The 17,165-nt window shown below is 42.1% G+C and overlaps 1 protein-coding gene and 1 long non-coding RNA gene across 3 annotated transcripts in view; one reads left to right on the forward strand and one right to left on the reverse strand.

Annotated features, from left to right (window-relative positions):
• Nucleotides 1–6,521, reverse strand: part of LOC104694081 — a 52,326-nt gene extending 45,805 nt beyond the window's left edge. For both annotated transcript variants that reach the window (XR_005602405.1, XR_752683.4), the window contains exon 1: nucleotides 6,218–6,521. This is a non-coding gene — a long non-coding RNA (uncharacterized LOC104694081). The remainder of the gene's footprint in view (nucleotides 1–6,217) is intronic.
• Nucleotides 1–17,165, forward strand: part of LOC104694222 (von Willebrand factor D and EGF domain-containing protein-like) — a 170,396-nt gene that overhangs the window by 13,927 nt on the left and 139,304 nt on the right. The gene's annotated exons all lie outside the window — the stretch shown is intronic.

Genomic DNA, 17,165 nt, shown 5'->3' on the forward strand with positions numbered 1-17,165 from the left:
AGCATCCTGGATGTTAGGCCTTTCCAGCTTCTCTTGCTTTCAGTGCCTTTTCTTTCACTGTGTGAAAGTCTGTGCCGGAGACCAGCAGGTGAGAAGGAGCAACTGCAGCATCTGAGGATGTTTGTTAAAATGTAGCTGTAGAGTAGAGCATGAAAAAAAAAAAATAAATCCAATGGCTTTTTTACCTTTCCTAGGGGACAATTCCCACACACTCCATTCTTTTTTCAGCACTTGAAACAGCTTCTCTTCCTGTTTACAGAGTAAGATATACAGTCTGTGCTTCAGTTCATATCTTCTGAGCTTCAGATGCTCTTCTCCATATTAAAACATCTCACAGGCAAATGCATATCCTTATTTATACTTCTTATATTAACCCAGTTACGTGGTGGCCATAAAATTCCATAATAAGAAATAAGAGCTCTCATTGCACATTCACAAAGCCCTCCAAAGAACAGAGGAAGAACAGGCCATAAGTCTCATAAATCCAACTTAATTTATTCATAGTAAGAGTGTAAAAATCGTATCTTTTTATATTCCAGGATATTTATGATAAAATGGCGAATGTATAAACCTCCCCCAACAACAATAATTCAATAATTGATGATAAAATAAAAAAATAGATAACAGGTTTCAAAATTCTTGCATCAGAAGAGTGAAATATTGTAAACAGTAACATGGCTTGTAGGCGTTCAACCAAATCTGCCGTGGGTGAGGGCAAGAATATAATTTCAAAACTTCCAGAGCCCTCTGATCCCCTGATCCAGGATCTTCTGCTTCACTGCTTCAGTGTCTGCAGTAATATGCAGACATTTTCCTTTCATCAAATATACCCAAGTAACCTAGGGAAGAGATTCTATGCATCATGCCCACTTTTGGTCTCCAGAAAGTCTTTCAGGCATTATATCCACAAGAGAAAAAGGGTGGTAGGAGAGACCTGTCTGCCCACTCAGTGTGGCTGGGGACATCTCTTTTTTTTTTTTGCCTTCAACACAGAGGACTTGTTTTGGTCACACCCATGTTCTGAGAAGAGAGACAAAAGAGAGGGTTTGGCAAATGCCACCACACAGAGCTCCCTCAGTGACATGATAAAAGCACCTCCTGAACCAACCATGCCATGGCTCTTGCTCAGTCCAAGTCCCTTGCAATAGAGGCAAGGGACAAATCCATCTTGGAAAAAAGATATTTTGCTCCAATCACCTGGATCTTTACCTTTCCAGAGGTACGAATTCCCTATTTTCCACCTCAAATATGTTCACAGATGTTGCACTTAAAGCAGATGTTTTCACAACGTTCTCCCTTCAGCCCAGAGTTCCCCTCCCTGCTATGCACATATCAGCAACACAAAATGCATCCTCATTTTCCCTTTTGCTGGGCTAAGCAAATTAATTTCAACCTATACTTTAAAAGCAAGCTCTTCATTCTCCTGATTATCCTAATAGCCTTTCCCACTGCTTGTGCAAATCAGAACAAGCAGGCAGGGATCCAAATGAGCTCTGTACAGTGGCACTAATTCAACTGTTGCTCTACTGTATTTCCAGCACTGAAAGCAGCTTTTCACATCGAGGTGGAAACAGTCACCTTGTGATCAGATAGCATATCCTCCTTTTATTGACCCAATTCCATTGTTCATTCTCAGCCTTGCTAATGTACTGCTCTGCCCTGGAAGCGTTCAAGGCTCATTTGTATGTGAACAGGACTTTAAAGGGTTTTTGGAGATGATTCTAGATAACAGTGTATGAGACATGTGCCTGCTCAATTCAATGGTATTTGCTAGAGGAAGGAGGTAAATGAATGTGCAGCAACAAAGGAAATTCTGTGACTCAGCTAGAAAGGCAAAAAGCAGGAATCCAGTAAATATCAGCCTTTAAGGATAATAGCTTTCACTGTTCAGCTATTCTTCACAGGTTCCTTATCTAAAGCCTCTGTGGCACTCACTGAAGAGAGAAAATTCCGACCAGGGAGCCTCACAGGAGAAAGGGATGTACACTCTGAGCCCACTTTTCAACCACTTAACAATTATGAATGCTTTTTGTTGATCATTTAGACTAGAAATCCATCCAACAGGACTTTCCTACCTGGAAGGAAGGTTCTGATTTACAGTGTTTCTGCTTATAGAACCTATTTCTCCTGCTTAAGATTGTTCAAGTGTATGTCAAGGTCAATTTCCTGTCAGGGGCCAACAACGCAAAATTCGTGCTTGCGTGATTTTGTGTGATTATGAAATCCTCTTGCTGCTCTCAGAAACCGCAGCACGAGCAATCATTCCTGCTTTGTTCTTCCCCATTTAAGTTGCTGTGAAACACTCCACAAAACGTAAATGCAAATGCAGCTCCTCCCGCTTCCTGCCAGACAGCAGCTTACAAAACTGATGGGGAATCTCTTCACAGCTCTGCTTTATTTTAGTCTTCACCCCCGCCCCACAGGCATCCTGGTGAGTCTGTCTTTCTCTGGGAAAGATAAGATATCCTGCCTGCCTTGTTAAAAGTCAGCTTAGGGAGCGACACAGGGCACCACCAAAGCCTGTGTAGTTTGCCTGCCTCCACCTCCCAGAAGTACACACCATCTACACATCCAGGAGGGACCAATCCTCCCCTTTTCTTCATAGTCACAGAGGGGGTTTATGACAGCAGGAGGTGCTACCTGGGGCTTGAAGCAGCAGGACAACAACCTCATAGCCTGGATAGCCTCGGAGGCCACCACAGTCTCTTGTCCCTTGCTGTGTACAAAAGCCAGCAAAGTCAGACAAAATATAGACATGTTGAAATAAAAACACTTTTTCCTAGAGTGAATTAGATAGTAATTTTATCCAAGACCTGTAGGAGAAGATTACTTATTGCTGTCTGGTGTCTGCAGAGAGCAACAGTTTCATCTTAATGATGCTCTGGCATTCACACTTCAGTCCTCAGCAAGCACTCACAATTAACATAAAAAGGGTGCTACTTATGCATTAGTTTCTGTATTTGACTTGAAGAAGCAGATGAATAAAGCTAAATAAATGTGAACTGCTAGACCATGGGACTTAATATGGTTTTGGAAACAGGAGATGGAAGTTTTAATTGCAGACAGAAAGATTTTGAGATCATTGAGATCGCTTCCATCTGACACTAATGGCTGTGGTTTCCCAAATCAAACCCCAGAATTTACAGCCAGGCTCAGCACCCACTTTGCTTAGATCCTTTTTTACAAGCAGTAATGACCACTAATGAAACAGCCAAAAGCCCAGGTGGCTCTCCCACAAATTTACATTTCAGAGCCTCGAGACCTGATCCTGCAGCTGCCAGCTTCACCCTGGGAAAACCATTAGCAGCTGGCTTCACATCTAGAAAAAGAAAATGAAATATGTTGCATTTTCACAGCCATCAATCAGCAGACGCAGTGCCAGGAAAGCTTCATAATGATGTAGATATCACCAATTGACTTTGCAAAAAAAAAAAAAAAAAGTACTTTTCAGGGGGAAAGCGTATGCAAAAAACCACAACAGATGATCTCAGCGTACACTTGTGTGTGTGGTGTGATCCCTTTTGTTTTTAGACAGGAGAGGATTGAGGTCAGAAAGCACCTCCCTTGCCAGAGGGACAGTGTTCACCTAAGGATGGCATCAGGAGGGCACATTTCGCTTCAGCCCTCAGCACCACCTCACTGGAGCCATGGCAGGGGGCTTGGCCCCAGCCCTACCTGATTAAATGAGCGTCTTTGCCCACCCTGCTGAGCTTTCTATTATTTTGTGGAGAAGAAAGTCGTGAGAGCAGAAGACCTTAAAATGAAAAAGAGCTGGAACTTTAGAGTTGCACAATGATGCAAGTAAGCTCAGAAATAAATAAAAAAATATTGATGAGTAAAATGTCACTTTTGGCATTCAATTGGGCTTTTTTCTTAATGTTCTGCAAAATGGCTGAAAATTATCAGCAGCATCACTGCTCCTAAGTGTTGTATTTCCAAATGCTTTTATGCTTTTACCCCTTTTTATTACCTTTACTGTTTTCCTGAGAGAGACACAGAAATGTCTGGCATAGCTCATGCTGTGAGCAATCCTTCTGTGAGAACTGAATGAAAACAGGCTGATAACAAGGGTGATTTCATTAAAAAGAGCTCAGCCCAGTGGCTGGTTACACGGGATGTTATTGAAATTATGCATGCAGAACTCCAGCACTGTCATATTGGTTTAGCTCATGTTCTCCATGGCACAGGAGAAAGTACCTTTGTCAGTTCAGTGGAGAAAGGTTGGAGATGATTGAGGTAAAACAGCAGGAGGAGACCAATGTGATTAAGTCACACAGGCAACTGCCCTTGTATAACACAGTAATGGAGGGGAAAGTAGAGGGCAAACTAAAATTAAGTCAAAAGGACACAGGAGACAGGCTACACATATAGGACATGGAGAGGATGTACACTGAGCTGATTTGTACAGCAGGCAGACTGCAAAATTTTCATGCCCTGTATTCAGATATCTCCTGTTAATATTGATGGGAACTCTGTACTAACTAGTGCTGGAATGGACAGTGTGTTTAGTGAACACACATGGAGAGAGGCATGTTTAATTAATTTTACAGTCGTGGGCAGAAAGGTCAGATGACAGCATGTGAGTAAAATCCCCAGCATCCAGATTGGACAAGAGAAGGAAAAAAAAGAAAAAGTACAAGGAAAAACAAAAAGTATTTGAGAGAAAAGCAAGGTCAAGTCTGGACTCGCTCTGGTGATTGTTCACACCTCTTCAACAGAAAATAAGGTCTTAATTTTGCTGCAGGTCACCAGCTAAGAATAGCCTTACTGCAGGAAATCTTGGTCACGTCAGAGACAAAATAGTCCACTTTAATTGGTTCCCTCTGGGTAGAACAGTGTAGATACAAGCCACAAAGCAGATGCTCACGTGAGACATGGGGCAAGCAGGGTGCCAGCACTGAAGACAGCAGCACTGCCTGGTACAATCAGACACTCATTACACACAGTGGAAATGTCTACAGATGTACAGATAGTCACTAAAAGTGTATATTCTGTCCTTTTCCAGTGGATAAGGAACTATGGAAGCACGGAACAGTAACAGATGCAAGTTACAATCCTAGGCAGGAGGGAAAAACCCAACTCCTTCCAAGGCGAGGAAGCACTCAGTGCCTTGAAGAACCTGACAGGACACTACCCAGCACCAGGGCAGAGCAAATATTTCCCTTTCCATCTACCAACACACAAAGTCACGGTGGGAAGTGCTCAACCAGCCAGGAAACCCCAAAGCTGCAGCTGTTTGCACTGCTGCAATTTGCTCCTCGTGCCTGTAAATTGTGTCATCCAGCCTCTGTGGCACCACCATGCCCTGATTTCCTCAAGGACTGGTACTTCCTGCAGCTCTCAGGATAGATGACACTCCACTGCAGAGCAGTGAGCCAGTATTTCATGTCACTCTTATTGTGAACACGTGGCTTTAATGCATATATTGCTCAAAGTAGCAAAACCCATCTTGGAAATGCCATTTATTTCCAGACAGGCTTTTCCTGTCTTTATTAAACTAACTGGGTGCTTAATTTACAGTCATTAATTTACTTTCATAGCCTTTGTGGGGTGAAGGCCAAATAATATCAATGTTAAAGGCAAAGGAAAGTAGTGCAGATCCATTAACAGGGAAGAAGAGCAGGTAATACAAAGGGAATACAAATGAATTCAAAGTCGTTTTTGCTTCATTTTTCTCAGACATTTCACTACCATCAGATATTTAGCAGTTTGTTTCAATATATTAATAAGAACACAATGCACAAAAAAGAGAGAAAAGGCTAGAAATAGGTATCCCACCTTGAGTAAAAGACAAATCATTATTTGCATCAGAAGTTGCCTTCAAAAACAAACGCAGAACTTCTGACATCCAAAGGGCAAAAACAGAGGCAAAAATTCAGTGCTTAACAAGAAAAGGTGAAAAGAAAAGGATGGTTTGAGACCCTACAAACCAGCCAGACTGCCTTCCATGCAGGTTCCTAATGACTTGCAACTTGCAGTTACTAGGAAAAATTAAGAATAGAATTTGTTACTGAGTGTGGTGCACATAAAACACAGCAACTCATTAGACCTGTGCACATGGATCTGAGAGGCCACAGCCGGACTACTGTGGCTAATTTTGATCATCCCACTGAAATAAAGCTGGACAAATTAGAGGCAGTTCAGAAAGGGAGCTGCAATGCTTACAAGGGACCTGGAAATGTGACCTGAAAGGAAAGTGAAAAAGAAATAGGCTTACCTTAGAGAGGGAAGCACTGAAAGGGGCTCTGTTGATTCTTCTTACATACGAAGCAGAGAGGCAGCAGTTGGCTGTTCCTCATAGCCACAGATGGCAGCAAAAGAGAGAGACCAATCTGACCAACCCTGGAACACCCTTAGCCATGATTTAAGCAGTGAGAGACCTTGTCTGGGAGATCAATGTTCACAAAATTCCCTTCACCTGGAACTTGCATGTCTTAGCAACCTTAAATCCTCCCTCAGCAAACAGGGAAATAAGGTGGTTGGGAAAAGCTGGTGTGGATCATTAGGAGCCAATTGCACCATGTGAGCCAATTCTCTTCTCTTACAGCATTACTGGTCTAGTAAGAGGCAGGTGTGAGGTGTGGGGTATCCTGCCTTCACCAACATCTCCAGGACAACAAGTCAATGGTTAGAGAGACAGGGAAATGAGCCTGTGTGTCCCATGTGCTGGGCTGTCTGATCTCTGAACCCAGAGCTGCCCAAAGCAGAGCCAGGCACAGAACTGCTCTTCCCTTTCATGAAAAGCACAGAGACTTTTTTTTTTCATTCTTTCACACTGAAATGAAACAAAGTTCCTTTGAAATATTTAGTAAAAGCACATAGAGAGGGAAAGGGAAAAAGATCCTCTTCTTCTCTCCTTTGCCCACACCCACCACCCCCTAGTAGCTATCACCCCAGAGATAGTGACATTAATTTGAGAAGTTTTGCTCAGGCAGACACAGAGCAGAGCCCAAGCATCTCAGTTTGTGGTTTCTCATGTGCTTTGATTATGCCAAAGTGCAGAGCTTTCTCCCTTTTCTTTTCTCCCTTTTCCCCCTCCAGCAATTCTGTACTAAAAATCACACAACAAAAACTTCAATGGAGAAACACACTCTGTGAAAATCTCAGCTGTGGCGAGTCAACATTTTCCAACTGGAAAAAAAAAAAATCATCAGAAAGCTCACAGCCAGCTCCAACATCAAGATTTTGGAGGCAGCTACGCTTTAAGTGCCTCATATTTCTGCATATCAGGGTCATCAGTCAGGCACCCGGAAAACAAGGAGCACAGGAGTGATGATCACCTCTGACACGGCTGGAGTGACTTATCCAGCATGACACGGGCCCCTGTGGCAGCCCTATCCATCACCTCCTCGGGGCAGCATTCCTGGAGTCATTTTTTTCCTCCAAAACATCAATACCAGCTAACACTTTTTAAACACTGTCATCCATTTCAGTCAATCTTATTCTTCATAATTTCAGTTTCTTTCTGTTGGGATACTGGAGTGTATTTCATAGTGTGAAGTGTCAGGAGAACAACTGCGTCAAGGAACAACATCCTTTCCCTTGCCACTTATATTTGTTTGCTTGAGCAAGATGTACACATTCACCCCAGCAAGAGATTAACTGTTCTGATGCACCACCACAGCCTGAGTATCTCTTAGACATACTAAAACCCTCAACATTCAAAACCTCTGCATGACCAGAAATCAGATTTTTAGGTAGTTCTGCTACCTAGCCTTCTACTGCTTTTTTCTTCCTCCATAACACTGGATCACTTAGATAAGATCTTAATGGTGAGGCTACTGCTTGGCTAGGTTCTCCACGCCACTGCCTCAGCCTATTTATATGCAATAATCTCCCAAAGAGCTTATACTTTTCACTTTTATCAGCCAAAAAGCATACTGGAATTAACATATGGTATCTCACACTATTCACTTTCTACTGAATCCAAATACTCAGGGGCAAGTTGTTAGCAGGGAGTAAAACAAGCATGTGAAATCCGTGCCAAGCCCTAAACAGACAAGGGGGTGAACCAGCCCCCCTTGTTGAGCAACAGGGGACTTCTTGGAGTCCTCTCCTGAGAGGCACCTGCAGATATTCCCCCAGGGCAGCACTGGAGGCCCTGAGCAAATGAATTTGCAAAGTTCTTTAGGGAATTTCTTGGAGCTGCTCAGAGAGATAAGTCCTGTGTCTAAACAAGGCTCTCTGCTAAGAGCACACACCGGGCAATTTAGCATTCCTGAAGTTCACAGATCTTACCCCATGTGTGACAAACGGGACTGTGCAATCCCTGGGGTGTGTTGTTGGATGCAGGGGGATGAAACAACCTCCCGAAGTCGAAGTCGTTTCCTGCCCTGTTTGCTTTGATCTTCCATTGCAGTGCCCAAGTGTCCTGTAGGTCCTTGCTCCTGGCTGGGCTTGGACCTCAGGACAGCAGGGACCTGTTTTCCCCAGGGCATCCCCCTCTTCCTCCTCCTAGCAAGGTTTTCCCTTGAAGACAGGGATTTTTCCCCCCTGTCAGTGTAAGAGGTGCTAACTCAGCTGTAGTGTTAATTTTAGTTGGGCCAGAAGAAGTGATTAATTGGTCTGTTTATTCTCTTTAATCTTGACATTTTTTGTTAACAGGTCCAGCTTCTGCTCGATCTGGCAGAAAAGCATTGACTCGTACTTTAGTTATTATACATTTATATACACCTGTCTTTTAAAAAGGGTGAAAATCAGTCTCTTCTGCATATTTCATGTGCACATGCCTATGATCACATGTTAGTTCTTTACATCCCACCCTCGGGGAAAGGAGATTTAGCTCAATGACTATTTGCAGAGGCTTTTGCAAAGAGCTGGACTGTCATTTCTCATGGAATCGCAGCCAAAATAACCTGCTGTTGTAAGAAATCTTGGACTTTGGTGATGCAAAAATACTGTAAATTATTATTTCAAATAAGACTTAATCTGTATAAAAATCTGTGTCATTCTTGGCATGAAGTCTATATCCTAAGAAAAGGTTTGCCTTGAAAGAGAAAAGGTAATTTTTCCTACCTTAGAAGAGGATTTTAAATGACGGGACACATTCCAAGAACAGGTCTGAGAAGAAAATATGAAGACTGCAATCCTATGATCAGAGTGATAATGTTTTTGGTCCCTGATTAAAGAGAAAAATTCCACTTTGATGTGCTCTCTTCAGTCAGGAGTCAGAATGAATAAGCAACAAGTACCAAGAAATGAGCTTGAGAGAAATACAGAAATTAACTGGTTCACGTGGCCACCTGCAGTCAGACCTGCCCTGCATTACCCATCTCAGCGACTGAGACCCTGATGCCAGATCAGATTGGCTGGCAAGATGAACAAATTTTCATCATCACCATGAAGAATTGCAACCCAAAAATGTCCAAAATTGTAGTAAGGGCAGGCAGCTGTCTCTCAGGGTGGATGAAGACTCAGTCTTGCTGTTGAAGAAATACGTAAAAATCTTGCAGGAGTATCTAGGGGAGGTATTCATTTGGCTGGTTGATCACTACTGTATGGGAGATCAATTAGAATTGGACATCCTTGCTTGAGGTGATTTACATTTTGGACCTGGCTGTCCCACAGCCAGAATTTAAAAATTTTCAAAAATAAAAATATTTTACAAAAGAGCTTGTCCTACAGAGCAGTTCATGTGAATGAAGGAAATGGAGATAAGGAAAATAAAACACAGGGATAATGCTCCTTGGAGCAGACCAGTGCTGTGAGCATTCTTGGGAGTGTGTTTTGGGTTAACAGGGGGTTAAAATGGCATCAGCGACACTTTTCCCCACATCAGCAAGTTCTACCATAATTTCATTTTGAATCCCACAAGCTATTTAGCCTACAGAAAAATAGCTACATTTTTCTGAAAGTTTAATTTTTTTTCCTTTCAATGTCTTTGCAAATGAAATGCCTCGATACCTCTTGCTTCCAAGATGTTTAATTTTAGGTTGAAGAGGAGTTTAGCTTGAATTTCAATATTATCAATCATTCTTTGTGATTTTAAAGATTTTATTTCTCTGGAAAAATGGAAAGATTTTACTTTAGATTGAAATAAGTAACTTTTCCTCAGCGGACAAGTGAATTGCAAATCATCTACACACTAAATCTTCTGTGTGCTGGTAACATCTGTTCAACAGTTGCCTTTTTTCAAAATTTACAGCAGCACACCATGATAGCCATGTCTTTCTGTCCCTCCTACATACAATCTTTCACTTTCTGCTTTGCTCTGGGTGCTGTCTGTACTTACAATATTGCAGCAGAAAAATGTAGAACATTAGCATCTGTTAATCCTTTTATACCTCAAGCCTTCACATGTTTGTCCAATTCTGCTTTCATTGTGCCTTCATGTCTCTGGAATAGCCTCAAAATTCCAGATGCAGCAAAATAACCTAAAGTGTATCCAGGCCCTGTGGTGCTGCTGGAAGGATATTTTAGAATTGAGGTAATTCAGTGCCTTAAGTGTGTTTGCTGGATCCCTAGGAGCAAACTTTTACCCCACTTTGAAGGGATTTAGCCATTCAGATGATATTAATATCAAGCCATGCTGCTGAATCTACATGTTCTGTGAGGGAATAACCTAGATTTGAGTGCCTTGCTTTGCACCAGACGCTTATTTCAGCAAATAATAGAAAGGATGAAATGGAACTTGACTTGAGCCTACAGTGTTACTGTGACATGACAGAGGAGGAATGAGAGGCTAAGGAATATCTAGCAAAGATCTTCACAGTAAATTTGGACCCTGGCTTTTCTTCCACACCACCTTTTAAGTCTTTGTGGGTTAAAAATAGAATCCCAGAGTGTCCTGAATTGGAAGTGGCCCACAAGGATCATTGAGGGAGAGTTGAGGGATCATCACAGAGAGTGGCAGTTCGTGGAAAAAGGGTAAGTTTGCTTAAATAATATGGGGTGAGAATAAGAGCCCAGAAAGGAGGCAGCAGAACACTTTGGTATTAGACCTGTGGTTTTCATCAAGAAATTATGCATTTTGTAAACAGAATTGAATATGCATCAGTGCAAAGAAAAATTCAAAGAGGGGAAACAGCACTGGAAGTTGGCAAAGTTAGAGTGTTCTTATTTATATTGAATAGTTAACAAAACTATAGAAAAGAGAGTGGTTTCAGTGGGAGGGGATCTGCCATGAAACGGCCAAATGCTCAGGCCACTGCCCCAGCACATGGCAGTCATGGTTTGAAGTCAGGGAAAATCAGCCAGCTCCAAATCTGCCCGTGAAGCTCAAACCCAGCAGAAAATGTCCCCAAATGCTCCTCTCACCTGTTTGTTTGCCTTCTGCTGGGCCTGTTGTGCAGTCTGTGCTCCAAACACACCCAATGCCTCTCGGAGCATTCCCACTGCTTGCAAGCACTTATACAACACAATTCATCACCCGGGCTAAGAAGGGTTAATGGGATCCTCCTTTCTGAAAGCAGAAGGACAAGCATTGTGGGGGCTACAAAAAGGGAAAGTGTTCTTGGCTGAGGTCACCAGTGGATAAAGGTGAACGGTGTAGGGGCTGCACAGCAGCGTGGGCACCACCACTCCTCACTCTATCACAGGCAAACCCGCTTTTGTTCATGGGCTGACAGGGGAATTATCCAAACCCTGGGGTTAGAAACATCATCACAGTTCTGTGCTACCCCACCCACACTGAGGGTACAGTGGGAGGGGCAATAGCCACTCTTGCACACAGAACCACAGCTTGCTCCCACACTAGTTGCAGTTGTAGGTCCACACCGTGGCTTTTTAAAGTGGCTTTTGAAATTTTATGGGTAACTAAACCTTCTCTGAACTGGGTTAACTGTAGAAAATTACAGAAATAGAGCAGCCAGGACTTCCATGCCAAGTTTTAGTTATGTGTGCTTGTGCAGGGTATCAGCAGATGCCAGACAGATCTACCCATACAAACTCCCTGTTCTCCAACCAGCTCCTGGAACAGAATCAAAGAACCACAGAATCACAAAATCATTAAGATTGGCAAAACCCTCTAAGATGATCAAGTCCAACCTTTGGCCGAACACCACCTTTTCAACTAGACCAGAGCACTGAGTGCCACATCCAGTGATTTCTTGAACACTTCCACAGATGGTGAATCCACCACTTCCCTAGGAAGTCCATTCCAATGCTTAACAGTCTTTTCAGTGAATAAATTTTTCTGCTGTCCAGCCTGAACCTCCCCTGGCTCAGCCTGAGGTTACATCCTTTCATCATAAAACAACTCATAAAACACAACCCAGAAATGACCAAAGCCTGACACTCACCAGGTTTCACATAATCAAATTTTACAAGTTTCAAAAGCAACTCAGCAATGACTGCAAATTGCTAAAGAACAAAGTAGCAAATGATAAATTGATTGCCTGCTGTTTCTTTGTGCCCTAATTTGTGTTATGGCTTTCCAATCTGAAATTGCTCTACTAGATTTTTGCCAATTGTTTTTATTTCTAGCTCAAATTGCAAATGAAATGACTGTGGTAGCCTGACTGCATCAAGTCTAATGAAGAATTGATCAATTGTCATATTGTAGGGTTTTTCTGAACACTGGTTTCTGGCTGGCCTGTCTTCTTAGGATGAAAATTACAGTTATTAGCCAATTACCAACTAAGAATGCAAAATTGAGTCTTGTTTTGATAACAGAAAGATGGAAGAAAACCTGAAATACTGCCTGTCTGCCTATAATCACCTTGTTTTACCTATCTTTATACACAGATAACATTTGCAGGTCAATTATTCCCTAGCAAAAGAATTGAGATCTGGTTGCTTCCTCCTTCAGTTCAGAAATGCTATTTTTTTAAACTGTTTTTCACTAAAAGGTATAACTTTAGATTTTATAATCTAAAAGCATACTCTCTCACTGTTATCAGGCAAGAAGGAGGTGGAAGAGTAGAATTGAAAGCTCAGCATGGAAATGGCTCCATGGAAATAAAAAATTGCTAGGATTCATGTCATCTGGTGAGAAGAAGCTGTACTGCTTTATCAGTGTCTGAGGAGGAGAGTGGTTCCCATTGAGAATACTCCATCTGGCAATCTGATTTTCTTTTATTTTCTTTCTAAAGACCTAGAAAGTGCCAGTGCTATACCTCCTGTTAGAAGCACCATTTCAACAGTGGTGGAAGAAATCCCCACCCCATTCCAACCCATCCCTGAATGGGAAACCCTCCTGCAGCCCAATCAGCCACTGAGGGACAGGGGTCATTTCTGCCTCAGAGGACCTTCTGAGGACACAGACGTCCCCAGCACACTTTTAAGTGAGCAGAATCTTTAAAACACACAAACCTGCACTGTGATCAAAGTTAATTCAGTGTGAACGAGAAGAAATCAGTAGGTTTTCCTTCTGCATGGCTGATCCTGCTCAAAGCACAGCTGCCTATAATACAAATTGCTGCACCATTTGGGGCAACAATTGTCCCCTGTTTATTCCTGTGCCTCCCTAATCCCTCGTGTCCCCCATGAACTTGCAGATCTGTACCTGCAGCTCTGGCTGGATGGCCACAGAAAGGCTTTTGGCTTTACATACATATAATTATGGAGATGTTTTTTTCTTGTTACGGTAATTACATCCTAAAAGGTTGTACAGGTAGCAGCTTTAAATGTGGTGAAGACTCAGCTGATACCAGCTGAGCTGCATTTTCTTTTACACCAAAAAGAAGCTTTTAGCTGAAGGCCTTATAGGTTCCTGAAACCTTGCTATTTTTATTGGTGCTCCTAATACTTCTGGTAAATAAGCAAAGATCTGTGGAGCAACCAAAGCAGAGATGACCCTAAACAAAAAGGAAAATTAGCACCTGTTAGAACTGGGAATTGGGACCTAAATTCAACTAAATAAAAATAGCAAATATGTTTATCTGGAGGTTTTTGTATACAGGAACTGAAAGTCTTGATGTTTCATGGCATGAGTAGGTGTCTCCAGACCTCTGTCAGGTGCTAGACACACAACCAGGTGTGTGAGATTCCCTGGAATACCATCATGGCTGAGGGAAAATGCTGGCTGGAACAGATACAATCCTGTTTATCTGGGAGGAAGGCACCGATTTATTTTAGTTTTGAAGATATCATGACTTTATGTACAGAATCTCTGCCTTTTGAAAGTTGAAGAAACAAACAGTGAGGATTGCTGATAAATTTGGATTTTAGAAATCTATTAGGCTTAATGTCGCAATTCCACGGTTGGGAGTAGCCAGCTTTATCTTATCACAGTGGCCAGGCAGGCTTCTGGCTATTTCTAGCTCATGACCTTTTATTTCAATATTTTTTAAATCCATCCAGAGTGCTATAATGCATGAGAAGAACTTTTTACATCCACAGCAGGAGCTGCTACGTGCTTGAACATGTTTCATACCAACTCTCTCCAACTTTCACACAGCAGAGAGCCCACAAGGGGATGAAGGACAGGGTCAAAGAAAACCTAAATTTTGGTTAGGATGGTCGTGAGATCCTTCCAGGTTTGTGGATTAGCTGGGAAGTGGAGCTTGTCTGTGTACATTACTGCAGCACTGTAAGGAATAAAGCCTTACTCCAAAGGCAAGATGGAACCCAGCCATTCATCCCAAATGTCAGAGCCCTGACAGAAAGGCCCATTACAAACATGTGAAGAGAGTGTGGCTGCTGAAGCACTGTCGTGCCAGTGAATGGGATGAATAGCAGCAGTGAATAATAGCAAAACAATAGCAGGAAAAATTGCCTCGTCACCCCGCATCCATTAGGAGCTCAATCACACCCAGGACACACAGGCGGACCTGGCTTTGGCAGTGCTGAGCCGACTGCACTCGGAGTCCCCTTATCTGCTCACCAGCCTCTGCTGCATCCTGGAAGCACTGACAGCAAGTGAGCAGTGACACTTTCCCCAGCATAATATAATCGACACACAGCACTGCCTTGAGGAAGTGCAGGAAAATGTGGCCAAAATTCAGCATTATCCATGGGAGCAGTCTGGAAAAATGTGTGGCTCGCGAATGGTAATTAGCCAGTGTCGTGTCTGAGGCATAGAAACAACTCCAGCTCTCAGAGGGGTAAACCATGGAAATAAAATTTCCATCTGTATAGAGCCCAGTGGGTTCTAAAATCAAAACCTGTGAGTTTGGTTTTGCTGCTACTATTTAGGAAAGCTGCATTTGTGACTGTATGTTCAACTGAGATTAGGAGGTAAGAAAGACCCTTTTCATTTGATTTCACTTTTTCATTCTGAGGGATGAGAGCAAAATAGCCCAATCAATAACAATAATTATAATTTTCTTTTTATTGATTGTTCAGAAGCCCTTAAAGGCATCATCATTAACTTAGAGATAACTTGAGGAAATTTATGAGGTTTTGAATTCTGTTGTGACACAGCAATAGTAAGTGATTTCTATATTCAGATTCTCAACCTGCCTGGCTCTAGGGCTGAGCCAGAATGAGTGAGGAGGAGACTTGGTAAAATATAATCGAGCTATTGACACCATTTGGCTTTTCTCTTTTTTCTAACTGGCACATGCAATAGATGAGGCTGCATTTTGCAAAGCAGGGTATCTACTGACTTCACCCAGCCCGTACAGCTGCTCACTGCTTTTTGTCCATGTGGTGTTTCCTGTGCTTTTTGTGTCCACCACATTATCCATGAGCAATTTTCACACTGATGAGAGATGCCAGACAGTGATTCTTGGAGACTGAAACACTTCAAAGGACAACACTTCTGCTGGGCACTTCTTGGCTTGCTCACTTCAGTTGGCCACATATCCATTGTCCCTGAAAATAAACAGTTCCTTCATCTTCTCTATTTATGGAGCACTGAAGAAACTGCTTTCTATCCCATCTGCTGTGACAGTTGTCCAAACTCCACTGTAACCTGCCAGGAAGTTCCTCAGACTTTGCTCACACTCCTCACAGGGACCCCTCATTTTCACCTGTTTGGTCAGACCCTCTTGACACCTCTTCTGGCCCCACACAAAATGCTTCTCTGCCTGTCTCTGCACCCACCTGTTTGAGCTGTATGCAGCTCGTTATTCTGCAGATTATTCAGGGGCTACACAGACTAAAAGAAAAGTCTCACATAATCAATTCCTCCTTTTGAAACCACAAGTTAAAAATAGAAATGCAAGGCAAGATAAGAGATACGAGCATGAATAAATAATTGTTTGCTCTGGAACTGAGCGTTGGCCCTTGGTTTGTCAATAGTTTATTGCTTTACTCCATAGAAGACCAGGATGATAAGTGACCTTGTTCCCAGAAAAATGAAATTCAGATGCATCAGAAAGAAAACATCCTCAGATCGTAGGAGGGTTTTATTCTCACATCTGCCTGTTATTCAGTACAAATAACATGTATTAAATGTCATATTCTTTTCAGCAGGTCCTCAGCCTCTTGCCTCTTCCTGGGTCAAAATTTCTATAATTACATTCATTTTGCACAATGGTTCATTTATCTCTATCAATTTTGCCTTATGAATGCTTTGTGACTTCTTCAAGACCTGGCCATTATGAGTGTGTGGTGTTTGTACAATGGGCTTCCTTATCATTTCAGTTCAGTAGGAGGTTCCTCTGCTTCTGAAATCTCTGAAAATAGTTTTATTTATTAGCTATCAAGGTTTTTTAACACAATTATTATGTTTGATCTACCTGAGGAGCACTCGGGTAGATAAAAGGAGATTCAAGCATTTTAATGTAGTCATCACTGTCACATTCACAACAGTTTTCTGCCTCTGAATATTGTCAAGAATGAAAACTTTTTGTCATCAGCAGGCAGAATAATTGAAGTAAAATCTTGGTAAGTATTGGTGAAATAAGGCAGAAACTTCTATCTTTAATAAATTATTGGATGTTCCTTAGCTACAAATATCTGTTAACAGATGTTTGTTCACCTGGAACCTGCGTGCACCAAAAGGAATTTTTAAATGTTGTCAGATCAGTTGGATTCCACTGTTATTTTGAACACATCCACTAAGAGCTTGGAAAGAATTCCCCTTTCCCAATATCTGCCTTTCCTTTTCTACATAAACTCTCTTTCAATGTCTGGTAAATCATAATATGGGGAAGTGATGGCACTGACACGCTGAAAGCTTCAGAAACTCTTACCTGAGCTTTTCTACATCACTGAAGTGCAGCCCCTGAGCACGGAAGTGGCTGGTGATTAAAAAACTTCCTTCTGTTTCTAAAACAGAAAGAGAAGAAAGGGAACAATTAATTTGGAGTTATGGCTTATTAGCCTCAGCATTTCAG

The sequence above is a fragment of the Corvus cornix genome, chromosome 7 (assembly GCF_000738735.6).
Source record: "Corvus cornix cornix isolate S_Up_H32 chromosome 7, ASM73873v5, whole genome shotgun sequence".
Taxonomy (NCBI): domain Eukaryota; kingdom Metazoa; phylum Chordata; class Aves; order Passeriformes; family Corvidae; genus Corvus; species Corvus cornix.